Source organism: Anas acuta, chromosome 17 (genome assembly GCF_963932015.1).
Source record: "Anas acuta chromosome 17, bAnaAcu1.1, whole genome shotgun sequence".
NCBI lineage: Eukaryota > Metazoa > Chordata > Aves > Anseriformes > Anatidae > Anas > Anas acuta.
The window spans coordinates 6,762,872-6,785,064 of NC_088995.1; the positions used below are offsets into that span (position 1 = coordinate 6,762,872).

General features: G+C 46.4%; 1 long non-coding RNA gene across 3 annotated transcripts in view; it reads left to right on the forward strand.

Moving 5' to 3' along the window:
* Positions 1-22,193, forward strand: part of LOC137841263 (uncharacterized) — a 30,614-nt gene extending 8,421 nt beyond the window's left edge. The window contains exons 2-7 of one of the 3 annotated variants that reach the window (XR_011088514.1): positions 4,966-12,877; positions 13,034-13,169; positions 13,979-14,168; positions 17,010-17,146; positions 17,764-17,906; positions 19,435-22,193. This is a non-coding gene — a long non-coding RNA (uncharacterized lncRNA). Of the gene's footprint in view, positions 1-4,965; positions 12,878-13,033; positions 13,170-13,978; positions 14,169-17,009; positions 17,147-17,763; positions 17,907-18,338; positions 18,459-19,434 lie in introns of all 3 variants that reach the window. The other 2 variants (XR_011088513.1, XR_011088512.1) reach the window with 2 other exon arrangements.

A 22,193-nucleotide genomic window follows, 5' to 3' on the forward strand; every position in this document is an offset into this window, starting at 1 on the left:
GGTATCTATGGACAAATGAGACTTCTGCAGAGAGAAGGTGGTAAAACCTAGCAAGAAAGCAAATAAAATCAATCCAAAGACCCTGAACATGGCCAGGCAGTTGCTTTAGAGGAGAAAAAAATAAATAAAAATCAAAGTTGCCAGAAAAAGCCTCAAGAAGATCATGGTAAGGCTGACTGAGGGAACACCTGGGGAAGATTGATTAAGAGACAGCCGAAGTGTGTGTGTGATTTATGAGGAGTGGCCCTAGCTTTAGTAGGAGTTCTTTGGAGATATTGCTGCTACGGTGCAGGACAAAAAAACTCCTGGATGCAATATAGTTACTGGATTGTCAAACAGCACTTGATAAGGTTCCCCGAGTGAGGTTATTAGCCTAGCGAGGGAGAAACTGAATATGAGGTTGAATGGGCTGTGGGACAAAAACTTCCTTCAAGACACTGCAATTCTCTCCATACATCCAACCTACTGTAGGTATGTACATCAGTCCGTCTGTCTGTCTGTCCATTCAGCTATTTACTTGACCAACATTGGTGACTCCTGCTCCTCCCTGCTGGCACCTGGCAGCAATTCAGTGGGGTGGAGGGCAGGCTGCTTTACCTGGAGATTATTTTGGGGACCTCCCAGATGCCCTGTGGGACTTGAGCTTTCTCATGTGAGGAGAGAGAAAGTTCTCCTGGGGGTTGGCTGATGGAGCTGAAATCTGGGAGCCAGAGATGCAGCAACTGGTGAGCAGCCCTTTGGGTAATTGGCATATTGGCTGGGAATCATGCGACAAGCAGCAAAGTTGGGTTACAGTCCAGGGGCCTGGCCCTCAGGAAGGTTTTTAAAGGGAGTGTGAGTTCAGAGAGAGCTGAGGATCTTGTCTCGTATGCTGTGGCTTTGTAGGCCTGCTCTGGAAGTCTTGGCTGCCCATCCAGGCTGGACCCTTGGAGCAGAAATTTCACTGGAAATGAAAGATACGGCTGGTCTGTACTCTGATCCCATCTCTGCTCCTGTCTGTATCTTCTGAGTGGCTTCTACCCCCTCTTTTTCTCTTCCACCACCACTGTTTTGATCACCTTTCTCTCCAGGGTCTCTGAAAATCTTCATGCAGGGGTGAGCTTCAGGCCCAGCGGCACCAGCCTTTCCCTTTGAACGTAAGCCAGGGAGCCTCCAGGGAGCGGTGGCCACGAGTGGAAAACCACAGCTCTGATAAATCCAACCTTCCTCTTTCAAGTGCTCAGCACTCTGAGGCACTGGAGCCTCCACATTATGATTTGATGAATAACTAGACGATGTCTGAGAGATGGCAAAATGAATATGCAGTGTTTCCCAGCTGGATAAAGACAGGAGGACAGATAAGAGAAGTTGGATAGCTTTTGGCTTTTGGTGCGAGCAATGACCTCGAGCTATGTTTTATTAATGTTGGCAAAACTGAGAAGTTCAAGCATCCCTGGAGCTTGCAATGCCCAAGGGTCTGGAATATGCAGCCTCGTATATGCTGTCTTTCAAACACATCAGAGTTTTCTGTAATCTTTGAGTTTCTTTGTTTTTATGTCATTCTGAGTTCTCTGGGGAAAGACAATGACTGGGCTGTGTTCCCTCTCCTTTGATAAGGTTGTAGCTTTTGGAATTTCATTCTGAGGAGCAGCTTTCAAAGATGACTCTGAAAGGGAGGGAGGCAGACAGGCAGCTTTATAGGCTCTGCTGCTCTGCTCAAGACACAAGATGCCCATCTACTTCTGGCAGTTGGACTAGAAGTCTTTGCATAAATCACAAATCTTTGGATGCCTTCAGCTCGAAGGCTGCAGTGAGTGGGAAAAACATAGCCTGAAAAAGCATGTGGGACGGTGGGGTTCCCTTTACAAAGGCATCTGCTGGGGACTTAAAGACAGGATGTGGATACACCACCTTGGGAAAGTGTTTGAGGTGAGCACACCTCAATTAATGACTACATTTCTTGTGGTTGTGAGGAAGGATGCTGATTTATGGCCTGGGGCAATCAGGATGAGTTCAGGGCCAAAATATTCTCTTGCAGGGGACCTAAACAGTTTTTTTCCCTATTTAGGAGGAAAATGGCTTACACTGGTATTAGGGTGGAGGTCCAAAGCCACTGAGGCCATGGTCTGGACGTTAGTAAAAAAGGAACTTCAGACAAATTTATTCCTTGGTAGGGCAGTAAAATGGTGGAGGCAGTTGTCCACAAGGCCACAAAGGCCTTATGTGCTTTTAAGACCATTTCTTTTTTTTTTTTTTAATAGAGAAAGAACTGTGTGTGGGAAGCTCAGAAATAAATGGGTGGGAGTATGAGAAGAGTGGGACAGGATATGATAAGGTGCAGAAGGGATATATTTTGGCACTTGGCCCTTCTTCAGAGCTACCTGTACACCTGTCCTGACCATGCTAATGCCACCTGAGAGGGGCTTTTTCCAGTAGTCACATTCCAGCTAGTTGTGTATGGTGCTGTCATGAACCAAGACCTGGGTAAAGCAGGTCCACGTGGAGCAGAGCTCCTTTTCTGGGGGAGCCAGCCTGTGAGATGCATCTTGTACTGGCATCCAGCTGCTAGAAGTGATTCTTACAAACACAGTAATCATCAAAGATTTGGGAACTTTCACATCACATAGTCATGTAAATCCATCCCCAAATATGCTTTGCTTGTGGATGAAAGTTCTGTGTCCAGGAGAGCTTGTCCTTGCCATCTAATTTTAGCAATCTAAAACGTAGGTGTGGAATCTATGCTACCCACCCATGCTCTTCTTTAAGCAAAGTGCATAACTTTTGGCTCCTAGGGACACTGCAGGTTTTGTTCTGCAGCAAAAGTATGGATGAAGGGCATGCTTGTGGGGATGTCCCGGCAGTGCAAGACAGTGAGCTGGCTTTGGGTGAACACATGGCCTTGGCACGGAGTCAGATTTCTGTTCTGAGTGTGTCATATGCCTAGACAGGAAGATAAATAAGGGTGAGAAACGGTGGTTGAATCAACAGAAAATCAGCTTCTATTCTGATATTTGCTCTCGGTGGTGTTTGCATTGTTTTAAAGCAGAGACAGACAACAATCTCTAATAATCACAGCAGCAACAACAAAAATCCCCCCTGGGCCTGTTTCCTAACTCATACTCTGGCATGGACTGTCTGCTGCTCACTTCTTGTGCTATAGCGCTGCTCGGGAGCGATAAGGAGCACACAGCCTCCTGTACTTTAAAGTGCACTAGAAATAGAAAGAGAGATACAGTGCTACAAAAGGAAACTGGCTGGCTTCAGGCTTTCCCTGGGGCTGACTGTGGTTCAACACCCAGGAGCTAGATGTACCCCTGCAAACCAAGGACAAATTTTCCATTCTCTGGGACAGGCAGCAGCTCAATCTGCTAGTCAGAATGGAGACAGACCTTTTTGAAACAAATTTACTGGGATCAAGACATCAGTGAGGTAAATGGCATGTATACCCCTGGGGAGAAAAAAAAAAAAAGCTTTGGTTGAAGCCCTTTGGTCTAGGACTTTCTTTTCTTTTTGGGTATAAGCCAGCCATAGACTTGATGGTAGTAGAAAAATAATGGATTCCTTAAGAAAATATCCTGATGAACTTGGTATCTTGTATCAGAGAAATTGCCACAGTTCACTTATGTATGATGACAATTAAAACAAACAACAACAAAAAAACTCCTCCTCTTCCTCCTTCTCCCACTTGGAAGGGACGAGGAACCTTGGACAGCTTGCAGATTGTCGGATCTATAGGAGCCCTGCTTGGGCTCCTATAGTTCCTCAGAGTCTGCTGCTGTTTTCTTTCGGTTCATCCCACAGATGGCAAATCCCTTCCAAACCAACATCTACAGAGACTGGCAAGAGTGCTAGGTGATGGAGTGGAGAATTTTTCCAGCAGACGCGGGCTTGGACAGGCAGGACCAACAGAGTGCCAGACTCTCTGATTTCCCTGCACTTGGCGAGGTGCACAGGGGAGGGAGATGGCCTCTGTACAGCCACGCTCTTTGCCCAAAGATCGGCCTTAGGGAGCACTTGTTTCACCAAGTTTTAGGCCAGTAAAATACCCTAGTTATTAATATCAAGTATTGGTTTAAATCCGTTGACCTCAAGGGGACCATCCAGCCTTTGGCCACAAAGTAAGCGAGGTGAGATCACTGCATGTGCTTGCACAAGCTGGCGAGTAGTGCACACAGCCTCTGGCTTTGGGCATGCACAGAGCCTGTGCTACGGCATCTTCACAAGCACTATTCTCATTCTTGGTCCAGCACACACTTCTCTATGCACCTTCATTTTCCTGAGGAGAGCTCAGTTGTGCACCTGCTTAACTCTTCCAAAAAGGTGGACCCAGGAGACCAACAGCTACGTAAGAAGACATAATCCCCATTTTCCATCCCACTGACGCATGTTCCTCTGCCCTCCAAAGCAAACACTTCAGCATGCATGCAAGAAAAGGGCCACTTTCTGTGGATAGCTTAGCTATCTCCTTAGGGAAGAGACCTAGGAAAATCTTTGGAAACTTTCTTGCTGGCCCAAGTGAGTTGAGAGAGAAAATTTTGCTTCTCAGACTCAAGAACTGAAATATTTTTGGTTTTGCTTGCCATCAGAGATGAACTTGAAAGGCAATTCATGAGAAAAAAAAAAAGGGGTGGCTGTGTGTAGAAACCACAAAAATCTTTCTAGGACCTGGCTCCCAATCTTGCTGCACTAGGATTAACCATTAGTTTTCAGCCTGGACATCAACAAGAGTGATGCACGAACAGCTTCTCTGCAAAGCAGGCAGTACACTGTGGGAAAGGGGAGCTAGCAGCAAAAATTTGCTGCTGCATAGGTCAATGAATAGGCAACTGATATTTGAGCAGAACTAGCTCCATCCAGATCTGAAGTTTTTATTCTGTGCTAAAATCCCAACGTTGTTCTTATGCCCCTCCCTAACTCAGAGGGGGAAATAAAATATAAAATAATAAAAAATAAACTGCCTTTAAAGAGGGAATTGTCTAATTCTAGGTCATGGCAGGGGCTATGCATTCTGCACGGGGGGATGATACCATGACTGGAAAAGACATCGGCCACTTCAAATCCATCAGTAAAGACTTCCTCCCATCCGGCCCTGAAAAGGGAGAACCGAGCAGTGTTTTTGTGTGTGGAAAGGGTGGCTGGTTACACAGGAGGAATCACGTCCTGGCTGCCTGGGGAGGCAGGATGTCAGGCTTGGAAGACCAAGCATTTATTTTGGAAAAGCAAGCTCCAACTTTCTCATCCACGCATGGATGCGCTTCACTTCCCTTGCCTTCCCCAGTCCCTCTTCTTTCATGCCTTTCCAGGCAGCATTCCTGGAGGAAATGGAGCTGTGCACCCAGCAGTCCTGCCCCTCTACCCCTGGGTAATGCTGTCACTGCCACTGACTGGCAAGAAGGTGCCTGGCAGAGGATGGTGAAACTAATCACAGGACTCTTCCTTCCAACCTCCTTGCGGTGCTGCCCTGCTGGGATGCCTTGGCTCCTTCTGTTTCCCACACTTTGGGTCACTTGGTCCTTCCATGAGTTTCCAAAGAGCTTTGCAAGAAGCCAAAGCACCTGCTCAGTGAACTCAGATCATTCAGGAAGCTGGCAGAAATGTTCTTCCTGGACTGGTGTCTTTATTTTATTTTTTTTAATTGCAGGTAAATACAATACTTTCCCTCCTGAAGCACCTGGTGTGATGACTCATTGGTTATCTCTTCATCCCCTCTTGCCAACAGCATCTCTCCCCTTACCATATTTTAATTGCTGAAGTTTATTTGTGTCGGATGAGTCAACTTCAGCCCTCTGTCCTCACTCCATGAACCTTCTCCCGGTCAGCAGTCGCATCTTGCCTGCCAGAGGTGCTTGCTCTGCACCAGCCAGTGTCACTTCCAGAGCCCTGCTATTCCTGCTGGATGGATAACAGCATCACTTAGCCATGCCAGCTCTTATTTCTGCCTAATGCAGTCGTCTGAAGTCAGTCCAGGAGTCTGATTCTGAATTAGAGAATGACAGTGAGGACTTAATCTCATGTTCAATTAGTGGTCAAGACTCAGCTCTAGAGATGCAAGTGAAGAGGCTTCTGCTATTCACTTTTTTTTCAGCAACAGTCTGATTATCCTCTAAATCCAAACTTTGGATCGCTGCATTATTATTTTGGAAGGGGGAGCAAAAATAACAAAACTAAGCCCACTGCAGCCCCTTGAAGTGGACTCAAATGGAAATAAAACTCCTTTACAGAGTGAGCTTTGGACTGATTTTTCATTCCATGTCCAAAAATTACTTGGAAAGATCATGTCGGCCAAAGGCCAGGGTCTAGTCTGTGTACCTGTGCTGCTGTCCAGATGGAGGAGAAAAAGAACAGATGCATTGAGATGAAGAGAAAGATTTCAGAGCATGTTTTCAAAGCCTCCTGTTCGTTGAAAGGGCTGGAAAGCAAATTAGAAAACATATCTAGGGTTTCCTTTGAACATAAGGAAAAAATTGACTTGGATGCTGCTAACGTAGTGCCTTTCCAGGCTTACCACGATGGGGAAATGTCATTTGCTTTCTGGGGACTCGACCTAAAATCTCCCTTTGGTCAACTGCCTCTCTGCATTGGGCAGGCTGGTGTGGGAGGAGACAAGCACATGGGAAGCTGAATGAGACTTTTAAAACACTTGGCCTTCCCATAATGGAGGCTAAAAGTTGGCAAACGGTTTCGTATTTTGTTTCCTATGACTTTGCCTGAGTGTCCAACATGGTCCATGATTGCAATGCTCTCACGGATTCCTTAGTTATAAGCAAAAAGAAGGAAAGAGCCTTTTGGCTAGCGCAGATCTGGCTATTTATAGGCAGTCTTTCCTGCAGCTCTGATCCAAAGGGGGAAGCTGTGCAGTTGCATCTGCCACAGGTTGTGCACGTGCTTCAAAGGCTGGCACAAGTGGGCTCCTGCTTTCTAGTCCTTCAGTGAGTTTGACCAACTCTACCCAACCTGTCTTCTGCCAGCAACCTCAGTGACTCTCTCTGGACATGAGCAGATCTTCCACATCCTACGGAGGTCATGGTATTGCCCACCTCCCTGGTCTCTAGATCCAGGCAAATGTAGATGGACAAATGGATGCTGTGCATCTGTCCCATCTAGCATGAGGCAGCAGGATGTATAGGGAAGCCAAAACCTTCCTGCCCCTGTTGCAGCCTTATTGGGATTTCAGATACTGACAACTTTGGATCCTGGATGTGGATATCAGACTTCCTTCCTCTTCTCAATCTTTTGGCCATTTTGTTTTTCAACTACAGTAGGATTTTGAAAAACAAGGATTGATTCTTTTCCTGCTATGTGGCACAGAAAAGAAAAAGACACCTAGACTAGTATCAGCAATTATTTCCATGGAAACCTTTATTTTAAGCAACTTTGGGGACTGGTGATGATGTACATTCAGTAAAGGTGAAGCTCTGGCAGTTGAAGCTCATGTTGGAATTTGTGGTGCTAAAGCTGGAACCAGAGGATCTAACATGGAAATCAGCATGGAGCCAACGTTGAACTTGATGGAAAAACACGCTGCTCGTATTGAAATGCTCTAAGGCCATCCATACGAGCAGGTAAAGCCAGTATGGAAGAAAATATTGAACTTGACCAAGAATAACCAAATGGAGGGCTAATATCCAATCTCAGATGTATGGACAGCAGATCCTGCTTTCCATTTATAATATTGCTTTACAACCTTCTGGCAGCCTTCCTTAACCTTAAAGTCATATTCAATTCCCTTCCCACTGAAGGCCTATGTATTCCACCACTGTGGACTGAGTTTTGGGATAATAATGAGCTAGTCTTTACACGTCCAGAAATCGCAATGAGAAAAGCAGAATTGACAAGTGTGAAAAGTCCGTTCTTGCAGAACCCAGTGCTGTATTTGAGCTGCAGCAAGCTGTCAAATGCAATGCAGGCTGAATGGATCCAGACTCCAGCCTTTGTTGTGGGAAATTGTGGAAGTTCTTTACCTCCTTGACAGAGATGCTGAAAAAGAGGCACTGAGGTTTGCACCCAGCAAAAAACAGACCTTGCGGCATATTTAGGCTCTAAATTTTGCTGCAGCTCTTCTCTGAAAGTGGATTTATGACTTCATCCTTCCTTCTCAGCCTACCCAAGATGTGTAACTCAGCACATGCCAAGAGCTTCTAGGCTTGAATATCTAATGAGGAAAGACTTTGGAAGTGATGTTAAAACAGAAAATGGGGATGTGCCTGCTGAGAGAGCACAAGGGAAAGACCAGGAGAGATCTTACCCACCTTGTTTCCTCTCACCTGTGCTGGGCCAGCCACATATTTGCACCTTCTGAGCCTTGATCCTGACTTTGATGGGCTCACACTCCACTTACTGTGCCAACTGGTAGCCCGTGCTGGAAGAAACCCTGAGTATGAGGCATGGTATTGCATGGGAGAGGAAAAAAAATAATCCCTCAGCTAGATGCATAGCAGTGGAAGATTCGTGCATGGAAGATCTGTGATTGAAAAATTGTCTGTCTTCAGCTGTCATCTAGCTTAATAAAGGCAGGATGGAGAGGGAATGACTTTTCTTACCTCCTTAGACTATCGCAGCTACAGCAGCCCTACAGCAAAACTGGATCAGTATGCAGAGACGGAGACAAAGTTGTCTCTTTAGAGAGACAAGCAGACAGACAAATAGACAGCTAGCCAGATTCTTCTCTGTTATATGCATGTAACTCCAAAACTATTAAAGGAACTATTTGTAACCAGGAACAGAATCAAACTGCTGGCGTAGTTCACTGTAAAAGATTTTCAGTTCAATCTCTGATGGCATTTTAATAGGAACAGCTACTCATCAGCAATGTCAGGGTTAAATGCTCCCAGCATGTGTGCAATTGCAGAAATACCCCGAGAAGAATCAAGGAAATATTTCCATCTTAAACTGCGATAAGGAGTGAAAACGTGCAACTCGTTCCATATGGTGGCTGGGAGCCCTGAGCCAAGCGGAAAGCCGCGGAGTCTGCCAATGCGTAAGAACTCGCAAGCCTGATAAATGAGTGCCTTGCTTCGGGAAAACCAGAGACAAAGTCGCACTGGAAAGAAGAAAACTGAAGAAAAGTGAGGAGTTGTTTTTTTTTTTTTCTTCTCTTCTCTTTCCTTTTTTTTTTTTTTTCTTTTAAAAGGGAGAGAGAAGGGAGAAAAAAGCCAAGTCCTACCCATTTTTCTTGCTGGATGGCAGCAAGAATTTCTGGAAATGTTTTACATGTCAAAGATTTAACCAAGCTGGGATGTTTGTGGACAAGCCATTATGCAATGAATAAATAAATCAGGAAAAGCAAGGGGAAGTCTATCTTCTCTCCTGTTCTGCAAAAATGATCCTGGGCTGAGACAGCTGCATTCTTCTGGGATACCCTGTGCAAGCCAGGATGCAAGTGCCCATGAAGTGGAGGAGCAATCTCAGGTTTCTCCAGCATTGGGGCCACATTGCATTCAGTTATACAGCAAGGAGAGATTCTTGCGGGACATGCCAGGAGGGAAAGGATACCAGGGAGAGCTATGGCCATAAAGGATCTGAGCACTGAGCATCCTCTGGCAGCAGGGAGCGGGCCCCCAGCAGTTCTCCAGCCACCACCACCCCCAGCACCCCGCATGGGTGCTTGGCCAAAGAGAAATGGGGCCGTGTCTGGCACCCGGGGTCATGGAGCAGGGGTGAAGGCGAGAGACAGGGGCCGTGCTGGAAGGGAGCAGAGGGTCAGAGCAGATTGCGTGTCTCCTGCTCGGTGCCTGAGATTTGACAGGTCTGCATTCTTGGCTGAAGGGATCTGGCTGTACAATCGATTTCAGGAGAGGAGTGGGTAAAATCATAGCTTGGCTGCCTGGGGGAAAGGCTGCTCCTTTGAAAAAGTCTTCCTATGGGTAAGCAAGTCACCTCCGACAACCTGAGCACGCTCCCATGTTGAATAAAATCAGAAATGGGAGAGGAAATCAACCACGCACACAAAAAAAATATCATAAAATAATCTCTCCCGTTCCTTCTCCAAACAGGGATATTTCATCCAGATGATGTTTTGAAGCTGTGAATATAGAAGCAGTCAGATTCCCTGCAATGAACAGCAATAGGAAATCTTAGCTAAGCAAATTTGTTGTGATGAAATTGGGGCTGCTGCTCAGACATAGGCACTGCTGTGTGGGCAGAGAGCAGTCTGACCTGTGCTCAGTGACTTCACCCAAACGAGGCACACAAAGCCAACAGCGTTTTGTTGGGCTAAAAAGAGCTACAAAAGGAGCAAATCCTGCAGGTTGTAAATTGCTAGGCAAGGTGATAAATGGTATGTGAACTGGCCAATATTCTCTGTCTGGAAAGTTGAAAAGAAGCCCGCCTTCTCGTGAGCCTAAAATATTTCTCTTTCTGGAGTACCTTAGTTTCCAGCTACGTGCCACAGTTGTTCACTTGCCAAAACATTTGTTCTCTAGCCTGACCTTCTGTCTTGTAGCAGCCTCTCCAAATCTCCCTGGTAAAAGGGAAATAAAAGCTTCCCACCTTGGTGTGTTGGTTACAGCGGCTGCCTCCTTACAGTAGTGCCTGGCTGTCCAGATGATGCCCCTCATAAGTGCAGGTGGGCAACTTGCCCAGGTTTGCTGGAGCAGGTTTGTGTAGAAGGAGGCTGGTTTGCTGGCTGCAGGGACCAGCCTGGGAGAGCTTTGTGGTGCAGGTGCTGGGATGGAGGCAGAGAAAAGGTGTCCCAATCTCACCTGGAAGATGCAATAGTGCTAATATGGTGGAGCACACAGATGCAGGGATTTAGGATGTCCTGGATGATGCAGGTGCTTCTCAGGTCTGCCTGCTGGTGCACCAGCTGGTGTCCTCATTGCCCTCCCGAGGGTCTCTTCGGGGCTTGGTGGGAGCACTGAGACAGCTCTGGTTGCTCCTAAACCAGAGAGTGACTTTTACCTCCCTGGCATGACCCTGAATGTGTCCCGTCCTCTTTGCTACCCCTTATACCCTCCTGCACAACTTGTGTTATTGCTTTCTGCCCAGGCTCTGGCCGGATGCTTCTCTTCAGCTGTGGCCTGAGTTTGCTGTTATCTCTCCTCTGATCCTGCCAGCTTCCCCTGCCACCCTGTGCTGTGGCCTCTCCAGCGCTGTCAGCTCCCCTTTGGTGTTGCCTAATGTGATGTGCATGCTCCCAGGCTCATGGCAGGGAGGTACTGTGAAATCCCACCCCTCCGTGCCCACAAGCCTGACATTTATTATTTGTTAAGGCTTTCTTTAGCCAGCCCAAGACACTGCAGGGAAGTCCTCTCCAGGCCTGAGCTGGCCAAAAAATCAGTGGGTGGGTGGAAAATCTTCAGAGACTGACTGTTGAGACTTCTCAGATGATGGTCCTTTTGATTTCCATTTAAGAACAAGCTGAAGAGCTAATTTTTATTATGACATCTCTCTGTCCTTGCAAAATGCCCCACCGCTAAAAGGCATAGGCCTGAATCCTAGGGACAGATTTTCCTTTGTTTTATTTTGTGCCGTCATTTACAGCTCTGAAAAATGTCTGTAAATATGCTCGGTTTCACACTCCGTTCTCCTACGCAATGCCTACATGGCCGAACAGATCCCGTCAAAGATCTCGAAGGCTTTTAGGCACCTAATTTTCACCAGCAGGGGTTAGATGCCCATGCAGCACCAGATTTGGGTCCGACTTGATTTGCTTCATCCTGTCTGCATTACACAAGAGAGTGTCTGCAGTGTCCAGAGGAGTCCTCGAGCCTGGGAAATTCCAGACGTGCAGTTCTCCTGCTGCTGCTAACCATTCACCATCGGTGTTGTGCCATGCTGAGGAACCAGCAAGAGATCCATGGGTCTCTACTTCTTACGCCAGCATTAATCCAATCAGAGGTGGCTGCTGAGAAATCAGCCTCATTTTCTAGCCTCTCATTTCACGCAGATGAAGTTGCAAGTTGCTTAAGTACAGCTGTAGGTCTTTTAAAGCTCCTCTGGGCATGAATAGCCAGATCATCAGGACCCATCCAGCACCAAGAGAGCTGCCAGCTGCATCTAAACGCACAACCCTGATGTAAGGTGGGCCTTCACACCCTGCCAGCCATCTGGGTGTCAGGCTGAGCTTGTTCCCAGCAAGTTTCCAGTTTCCCCATGGACATATCTCCTTGGTGGGAACATGGACCCGGTTGGAACATCTCTTTTTGCCCTATAAAGACTTGAGCTTATTGAACAGGAATCTCTGATTCAATGAGGTATCACGAGCTATTGCTTCACTTAAAAAATAATGCTTAGGTTTTCTCCTTTACTGATCCCTTGGAGTAAATCTTCACTACCAGTGATGGTGTTTCAGATCACCTATGATAAGTCCTGGAGTCCTTTCTATCTGGTATCTTGTGCCCCTGTGAGAGCAACCTGAAGTTCCCCTGTGCCACGGGGGCTTCCTGGTAAGTCACCGCTCACAGGGAAGCAGGTCTGGAGCTCTGCCCCACCTAATGTGCATCAAAGTGTCACCTCCAGGCCAAATGTTTTGGAACAGATACTCTGGAGGCAGGTCTTCAGCTGGTAGGAAAAAAGTGTAGTTCCCATGATTTATTCTTGGCTGTGTTAATTCAGTGCAGCAAGAGGTTTGTCTGATTCATTCTTCAGTTACTTTATTTGAAATTAGAGAGATTTTCCTCCAATGCTACGCTAAGTCCATGAGCAACTCTATCAAACTGGCTTTGGTCATCGTGTCTGCCAAGGACAACATAAAACCATCTCCAGAAGAAGGTAAGACCAAATATATGCCAAGTTTTCATTTGAAGGGAGCTTTCTGATGAATCCTGCAACCTCCCCATGGGTATCATCGCCCATGAGTGGCTTTCCCCGGGCTGGAGCTCATCTCTTGCCTTTTGGCTTTGCTGACCATGGTCATCACCACAATTTTGGGAACTCAGCTGCATGTTTTATGAACCAGGTGGGTGTTCATGTTCTCCCTCAATATTTTTTTTTATTATTATTTTTAATTTTTGCCAACTTAGGCAATGGGAAAACTAGAACAGGTTGCAACATTTGTTTTTTCAAGTTTTTTTTTTTTTTTTTTTTTTTTTTTTTTTTTTTTTTTTTTTCCCAGTCAGTAAAAAATTCCCTCAATGAAAGCTCCCCTTCTGAAGGCCTTCCTAGGACTGAAGCTTGGAAGATGTGCCAATCTCCTGACCTGAGGTTCTGGCTCCATCTTCTAGATGGAGAAGACCCAGCTTTTAAGTCAGGTCTGTATCTTGTGAGCCTAAACCACAATCAAGACTTGTGCTGGCCTTGTGCCTTTTGGACAGAGTAGGTCTGTCAGAGGTCTTGCTGTGTAGACATTGGGATAGACATGCTGGCTCAGATCAGAGATACATCTAGCCCAATATCCTGTCTCTGATGGTGCCAGTAGCAAATTTTTGGGGCAAGATATAAGCTCATAGTAAGCCCCATGTGAGACTTCCCATGGCCCTTCCAACTCATGGCAATTTGCAGCCGGAGGACTTCCTGAGCTCCGAGTCATATCTGCATCCATGTATGTAATCATCCTTGATGGATCGTTCAATTTCTTTAATTGCTATTTGAACCCATTTGCGCTTTTGGCTTCCACGATGCTGCATGACAATGAATTCTACCACTTAATTATGTGCAGTTTAAAAATATAACCATAAATCAAAAGTCTTCAATTATCATAAAAGCCTTGCATTTGGATGAGATTGCCAGCATGGATAAAGTCTGCATAATTACATTTTGTGTATTATGTCTACAGAAATGGGAGCCTTGTACCAAAGTGTAGGGGATGCGTGCAACTCATTTATGGCAAGATCTTCAAGAGAGACTCGTTCAGGATTCTTCAGCTCTCAGCTGCCCGATGGCATGTGCTTTGGCAGGGTCTGGTTTATACAGAGCTGTCCATCTGTTTTCTTTTCCCCGGAGCAGCTCGTAGGAAAGGTTTATCCATCTTTGCAGGCTGCTGTGGTTTCTTGTGTTTAAGGGGAAAGGTCAGGGTAATGGATGCTTTTCCCGTGACTTTTGTTTCTCCGTGAATTTGCAGGCTTTTGAGCAATTCTGCAATTGTTTCAAACCTACTCATGGATTCCCCAGCTATGGAACAGCCTGAAAGAGCCTCATTGTGAAAGCAAGCACAAGCCATGGGCTTGCTACTCACAGACCAAGTGGGAAAGCCTGGCTCTGCTGGAGAACTCCACTGAGAAATTAATCGCTGGCCAGATCCTTATCGAAAGGTAAGGAGAGCTTATGCCTGCTTTGAGGACCAACCTTAAGCCTGTTCATTTCTGTGCCAAAACAGATTAATAAGTGCTTGCTGGAAGAGAAAAGCTCAAAGAGGCTGAGAGTGGGCCTGAACTGCCCATTTCATCTCTGGTCCACCCCATAGGCAGCTCCCAGGTGGGTTTCCATCTGTGAGAGCAATGTGACGGGGATTTTAATCCCAAGGCTGTGAAGCCTGGTCTTCAGAGAGCAGGGAACGTGTGCTGTGTCCTTCAGGCAGCTCAGAGAGCTGGATCTGCTCTGCTTACTGGCACTGCCATTTCCCCTTCCCAAAAAAGTCCCTTCCTGGGAAGTGTCACATGCCCAGTGACAAAGGGCATGTAATTCTGTAATGTTTTCTGATGGAGAAAAAACAACAAAACAAACAAAAAAACATTTTTATTTTGTCTCCTTGTGGTGGTGGTAACCCTTGCACCGTGAGCTCCTGAACATTTCTCTGGGTTGCTTTTGGCCCTGAATTTTGGGGAGAAGAGAGGGGACCTGATTGCTTAATCCCTCAAGCTAAGTAAAATCATCTGCGCTGGCAAATTCTCCAGAAGATGTACAGTTCATTGCTTGTCAGGCCAGGTTATTAAATTAAGCAATTTTCATCAGATAACACATCTTCTGGTTCATGTAACATGTCCAGCAAATCGCTGTGCTCATAATTCAGCCTGATTGAAAGTGAGCTGCTAATCCATTTCACTTTGGAGACGCACAGTAGCGGGGCCGCTACTCCCGTTGGCAGCTGTGCACGTGGACGTGCTCCCTTGGGTGCTCGTCCCCTCCCTGCGTCCCTCTGCGAGGTCAGGCAGATGGGGCCTGTCTCTGCTGACCCTTTCCATGCTACGTAGCGTGGCCTGGATTAGCTTCTACTCAGGGGGTCCTTTTAAGTGATGAAACCTGCATTTGGGGGAATTATTCTGCCTCAGTTCCCTCCCAGCAGATGTGGATGGTGGAAATCTCTAGTGAGGTTTGTCTCTGGGTTGGCATCCTATCTCTCTCCTCAGTGGCCCTGAGCTCCTGTCCCATCCATGAGAACTTTGCTCTGTTTTTCTAATTAAGGCTGTTACCCTGTAATTGCATGGCTCCAGAAGATGGGCCTTGAGGAAAAGCACAAATATCTGGTGTCACGAGGCAGTTCATGAAGTGGATAAGGATTCTTTCCCAGTGTCAGCCTATCTCTGAAGTAGCCTTTCTTCTGATAGACTAGAGATGAGCAATTTCAGCTACTTCAGGTGAATTGGCTACTTTGACACCATGGACATTCATAGTCTGCTGGGGACTGCCTGCCGTGCTCCTGCACAACCACCTGGGCTCAGCGAGTGGCCGTGCACCATAAGCAGTCTCACCCACCTCATTTCCCTTACGTCAGGATGGAAAATACCCATTTCCAGAGCAAGAGACAGGAGCCAGAGACAGTCCCACACCTCCCCAGCGTGATTAGTGAACGAGACATGAGCTGCTTCATTAAACCAGACAATGCTGAGCAACCACATCATTATAAAATACCCAGGAAATCCTGTAGCCAGGCAGACTGGTGACATCCCTCTCCCCCTGCAGAGCCTCTGTCTTCAAACCCTGATGACCTTCCGCTTGCTTGCTCCCCAACTCCTGCTGCTTTGCTGCCAGGCAAACATGGGATGTGCACAGGGGCAGGGATCTGTCCACTCCTTCCCCTCCATGTGAGGTCCCCCATTTGCAAAGCCTGGCTCTCAGCAGCCAGCCCTGCCTGCTTGTAAAAAGGCCTTGCATAGAAATAAAGTGACAGGTGAACATCTCCTGTTCAGAGCAGAGGGTTGGGGTTCAGTAATGAATGCCTGGGTTTGTCCTGGGCATGCAGTGGCTGGGAGGGAGCAGCGGTGCTGGGATGCTGTGAGCCAGCTACAATTAGATGTGCTATCATTTCCTGGAGGTATATATTGCAGATAAAACGTGTCTGTCTATGTTGAGTTGCTCCTTGTTGTTATGGCCCTGAAGTAGTGCTGTATCCCTATGTATTACCAAACTTGGAGCATTTCACCTATAATAGCAAATTCTTAGTCCTGAGTGCCCCGTTGCTATTTGCACAGTCACTCCAGGCTCTCCACCTGCAGCCTCTCGTGGCATCTTACCTCTGACCAGCGCATCCCTGCTCCCCTTGGTGACTTTGTGCTCTGCTGCCAGAGGAAGCCCTGCCCTAAGTTTGGGTCTCAGCTCCTTAAAGCCCCTCATAACTAAGGGTCAGTTATTTGCCCGAGTGCCCCGGAGCTGGTTCAGCTAGGAGGAGTCAAATATCTTTTGCAAATAGCCCAATGCTGTGGCTGTTAAAATCCAGAAGTCTTGCCTCAAAAAAAAAAAAAAAAAGAAAAAAAGAAAAGGCATTTAACCTGTTGTTGCCTTTATCAGCTGCTCTGGAGGGAAAATCAGGTTGCAGCAGTCAGGTGCTTGGCAAAGGTTCCCCTCCTCTCCGTGCTCCAGCTCCAACATCAGCAGCTTTCTGTCGGTCTGGTCCCTACTAGCCATGCATAGCTTCACGTACCGCTGGCTATTAATTGCAGAGCAAATTAACCTTCCTCAGACCATATGTTGCTGCTGTAAAGTATGCAAATATGTTGTTAGTGACTGTAAAAAAATAAAAATAAAAGCGCAGTTGGACTCACATTACTGCCAAGAGATTAAATGCCGACATTTAAAAAATTGGCAGTATTTCCACAACAGGACTTTTGTCGCATAATGCCGTATCTACTGGGATTATCCTTTTAAAAAATTGGCAGCGTCCTCAGAAAGTGAAGCCTCTAGCTTATAATTTTTCTTTTATCTTTTTTTTTTGGCAGCTGCTTGAAGAAATCTCCTTGCCATTTCCAGACTGGAGACCTTTTGTTTTCATTCAGCGAAGTACCAGTTCTGTAAGAGACAGCTTTCTCCACTCAGCATCTTTGGGACACCCATCGATCAACGACAGGGAATTGAAGTAAGAGGAGGGTGGCTTGGAAAATAAACTCTTCACATTCAACTGACGAAGTGGGAAACATCCGCTGCTGGCCTATCTCCACCAGCTTTGATGGAGCTGCGCCAGCACAGAGCTTGGCCCGGCGTCTTTCAAGTCATTATTCTTTCATTGGTTATTTGCTAGTCTATTGAAAGCCGGAGTTTTACATCTGCTGCCTCATGGACTTTCTCTCCTATTATGAACATGCTTTGGTTTTGTATTTGGCTTTCACATGGCCTGGGTTGGAAGCCCCAGTTTAATGGTGAACAGGTTTTTTGTGCAGGTACATACCGGGTTTGTCATTCTGGAGTCACTCATCAGCAATGAAGTATTCTCATGTAGCTGGAAAAAATTAAATGCAGAAAAATTTCTTCTGAAGGAAAAACAGCACATGTGAAATCTTTTTGCTTTTTTTTTTTTCTTTTGCTTCTTCAGTTTTAGTAAAGTCATATATCTAATAGGAGGAATTAGATGCAGAGATTTTAAGCACTCCTTAGTCTGCCTTGAATTAGATAACAATTGATGATCAATTAAGATTAATTAAATTATGGATAAGTAATTGCTCAGATAACATTTAATTATCTCGCTGCTCTCCTTAGGCCCCCAGTTCCCAGCCACTCTGAAGCAGGTGCCCAAACCCATCACCTGAGCAGAGCTGAGTTTGGCCTCCTGATGGGAGGAGATGGGACTGAGAGCTCAACAGTGTCCCTAAAAACTGAAGATTGAGCCAAGCTGCTGAATGGTAAGTAATTAAAAAAAGCCTATCAAATTGCATTTTTAATGAGTCTCAGTAGTTCAGTAACTGAGATTGTAGCTTGGTGGCTGCTAGTATGTAAAAGTGAGAGGTAAATTACAGATGCAGAATGTTCCCTGCCCGACAGTAAGATCCCAGGGAAGCCACAAGTCACGAAGACATTTGGGTCTCAGGCGTGTTTAGTGTTTAGCACACACGAAGAGGAAACCCACAGCGATGCACCCAGCTTCCTGCAGGGCTATGGGACCTGTGAGCTCCTGGGTGGAAAGTGGTTTTGTCGTGTGCAGGCATGGTTTTTGGCTATGGACTTCCCAAAGAGGGAGCTTTGGAGGGAGGGGACAAAGCACACCTTGGCAGCAGTCCTCAGAAAAGTGCTTGCTCATGGCTGGATTACTTAAATCTCCTCAATGTGCTTTCCAGGAGGGTGGCTGAGAGTGATGCTCCTGAAAGGGCAGCACCCCAGCCCCTTGGTGGAGAAGCTTGCACATCATTTCTGCAAAGAGCGGACACCACAGGAGCCTGTGGTGGCCAGCAAGAAAGGTGATCCAAAGCCCCTGATCCTCCGATAACAACAGTGGCTTGTAAGCACGTTTGGGGAGGGCTTATCCCTCCTTCCCAACAGGAGTGTGTGTTTGGCTGTAAATTTCTTCCAGCTGTAAAGTCAGAGAAAACACTGATAAGCTCCCCCTGCCCGCCGGTCCCCCCAGCTGGGAATGATACATTTACCAGAGGTAGCTCTCTGTACCGGTTCCCTGCTCCTCCACTTCTGGAGCATATGGAATATATTGTGGTCTGAGGGAAATATATCTTAAGAATTTCTCCTGCGTCTCTTTGGGAGCATTCCAGGGCGGATTACAGCAGGTGTCGCAAAATCAGTGGATTCCCTCTTATTCCTTGGGCATTTAAAGGGGGCTAAGTGATGAGCCACGGCAAACTTGCACCCGGAGCCACAGAAGACCTTTGAATCAGGCTCCAAAATTTGTTGTTAGTTTGGTTTGGGGTGAGACAAGCAATGGAAGCTCCAAAATAATGGAAGAAAGAGAGAGGCTTTCCAACAAGGGGGACAACGAGGAAATATAAGAGATTTGCCTGGAAAAATCTGTTCCTGCAAAGCGTCTGATCCTGAACCATGATAAGCAGTTTCCATAATGTGCTATTTATTCTCGGCTGCCTGAGGAATAAAAGCAAAACACCCCTGCTACTCCTCTGCAGCAAGTGGGAGATGCGCTGGTAAATGTGCATTACAGGATGTCTTCAGCTCCCAACTAGTCCTCATTTATGTAATTGTTTCTTTGAAGTCTGTAGCAGTTGAGATATTATCAGCAATATTTTTTTAATCCAAAAGCCAGATCCTGAAGTTAGCCAGCCCCTTCTACTAGGGGACCCAAAACCTGAAAGGATAGAGTCCCCGTGGGATAAAGGCACTTTGCTTCTTTCTTTTCTTTTTCTTCTTTTTTTTTTTTCTTTTTACCTTTTTTTTTTCTTCTTTTTTTTTTTTTTTTTTAATTTGAACTAGTGCTTGCAATTCACTTTGGGTGGAAAGCAGGATGGAACTGACACGCCAGCTAAGGCCACATCCATTACGGGCAGCCAGAGCTTCAGCTGCCAGGCTGATGGTAACTCATTGCTGAGATAAAGATCTGTGCGTTGACCCGTGAGGCTGAATTATCAGCTATATGGAAAACCACTGACCTAACCATCTTCCAGGAAAAGGCACCACGTATTGGAAAGCATACAGAGAGGCTTGGGATGAAAATTGGGAAAGACAGACCATTTCTCCCACTGGAAGCTCTGGGACCCGCTGCGGGCTCGGGGCGGGTGTTTCCGAAGTGCTTTCGTGTGGAGGAGTTTTCTACAATGAAGTTTTCATCGCAGCACTGAGAAAGCCTTGATTTACTGCCCTCAGAGCATCCAGGATACCAGAGTTGCGTTCGATTTCGTGTCAATCCTCTGCAAAGGCAGGGCTTAATGCAAGCTAGACCCGCGCCTTGTGGACTTTTCTTCTGCCTCAGTACCTCCCTGTTGATCTGCTGCCTTTTCTGTTATGGCAGTCCTAACAAGTCCATACCAAACCCATGTACATCCTCTTGCAGGGTGTGGTTGTGCACCCAGGGGTGTAGGAAGCTGGACACCAGGAGTGATGACCACGAGTTAGACTATGGTTAGGTCTTGCCCGTACTTTTCCCTTTTTTATATCACATCTAGGCATCAACAGGGTATTGGGCAGAGCCAGAGCCCAGGAAGGATGTGGGGCAGCCTATTTCTTGTCTGTGCACTCACCAGGGAAGCAGCAGATAACCCCCTGCCCTGCTCTTGTGTCGGGGGCAGAGGGTCCAATGCTCTCTGCAGAAATGCTGAAGCTTGCCTGGTGTCCTGGAAAGGCAGGCAGTCACATCCCAGATCGTGTGGGTAAGATGTGGGCATAGAAACAGCACCAGTTCTTTGCAGAAAGAAAATATTGCTGGAAAAGTGGCAGTGCAAATTGGTCCCCTCCAAAAAAGGACCATAACTGGGGGGCTATAAGGAAAAGCTGTTACACACAGCCCTGTTGTTTGTCCCAATGTATTTTGGTTGACAAAATCTGAGAGCAACTCTGGAGCCCTTTGCTGAGGGACGTAGGAAGATACCGTGCCTGGGGACGGGATTCTCCCCAAGTTGCTCTCCTCATCTACAGACCAGGTCCCTGCAGTCCATGATCCAGCCATAGATGATGGAGAGTGATCAGCACCTCCAGAGGTTATCCTTCAAACCAGCTGGCACTTTTGGGTGTTGAGAAGGACTGACTACTCAGATCTCTTCCCACTGCCTACACCCATGGGCTGGGGACAGCCAAACTTTGATGGCCAAAGCCAAGTAAATGATTCCTGGACAATATCAGGTCTGAGTCCAGACACAGATGGGATGGAGCACTCTCAAACTAGGTTATGGACAAATCCCTGTCACTTGGAGTTTTTTGTGAATTTGCTATTAAGCTAAGAACATTTAAAAGCTTGGGAGGTGTTGAGCATCTCCAGGCACAAGAGATGTCTCGGGATATAACAAAGTGTGACTTGAATTTCTTGCACCTTGCCAGTGAGCCATGATTAATGGGTCAGGCAGCAGAGGTGTAATGAAATCAATAGAGTTTGCTTCTTGTTTGGTTGGAGTGGAGATCTTTGCAAATCCAGAAGCGCTGTGGTGGTGTCATGCCCCCCCCTCTTTCCCTCCAAGTTTTCTGTTCTGTTGAAAACTCTTTGGGTTTAACCCTTGGGAAGGCTGTGATTTGAAGGGTAGCTGCAAGAGAGTTGAGGTCTACAAGGATGTAATGTGTTTGGCATGGTTTGTGCTAGGAAATGTCTGAGAGAGTAGAAAATAGGAGCTGTGTACAATACACCAGGGAAGGAGCTGAGGCTTGCAGACAGGGCTGCAGGCTCCGGCTCTAACCCCGGCTTGACAATTGATAGAGAAAAATCTTGTGACTGCCGTCTTACAGCACTAACGAGGAACGCGCGTTCTCTTCTGATCAAAAGTCTGAAACACAACGTGCTCTCCCTGCCCGGCCTCTGATCTGCAAATACATCACTGGCTTTTATCACTCATTTTTTCTTTATCTGAGCGGAGCTGGTCTCAAGCGCTACAACCTGATTATCTCTGAGGAGGTTGCCAAATGCATGTCAGGGATCGTTAGACGTAATAATAAAGGAAGCAGGAGGAATCAAGTGGCTTGAGTAGGAAATCAGAGGGAATTCCTGGCCGTGGCTGCCAGTCTGGTGAACGCTGGGACCTGCCTGCAGCGTTGTGTGACAGAGGAGGTCACAGCTCAGGACTCGTAAGCCTTCTCAGATCAGTGATATATTAAATGAAAATGCCATTGTGCATTCTCTCCCTCCCCAAACAATATATTTACATATACTCATAGCAGCTAGAAGAATGAGTCGTATTAAAAGTAGAACTTAAATCCCTCTTGGCCACCCCAAAAGTTTGCTAGCCTTTGTTGTTCAACCCTTGCCGTTGGGTTTATTGGCACTTCAGGGCAGGGCTAAGGGAAGATTTGGTTTCCCTTCTGTTCACAGAAAAATAATTGGTGGCACTGCTATGTTTTTGAATGAATTAGAAAATAAGCAACAATATTTTCCAGCCAAGAACCTTCTATTCAATTTGAAATCAATTTCATTCTGCATTCAAGTGATCTTGAGAACCATTTTTCACAGAAAATGGAAAGACATTTTTAACTAAAAACTGATCTGTAATTAGAGGCTTTGCTTTAAAATAAAACATGTTTGGGTTTCCTCTGTT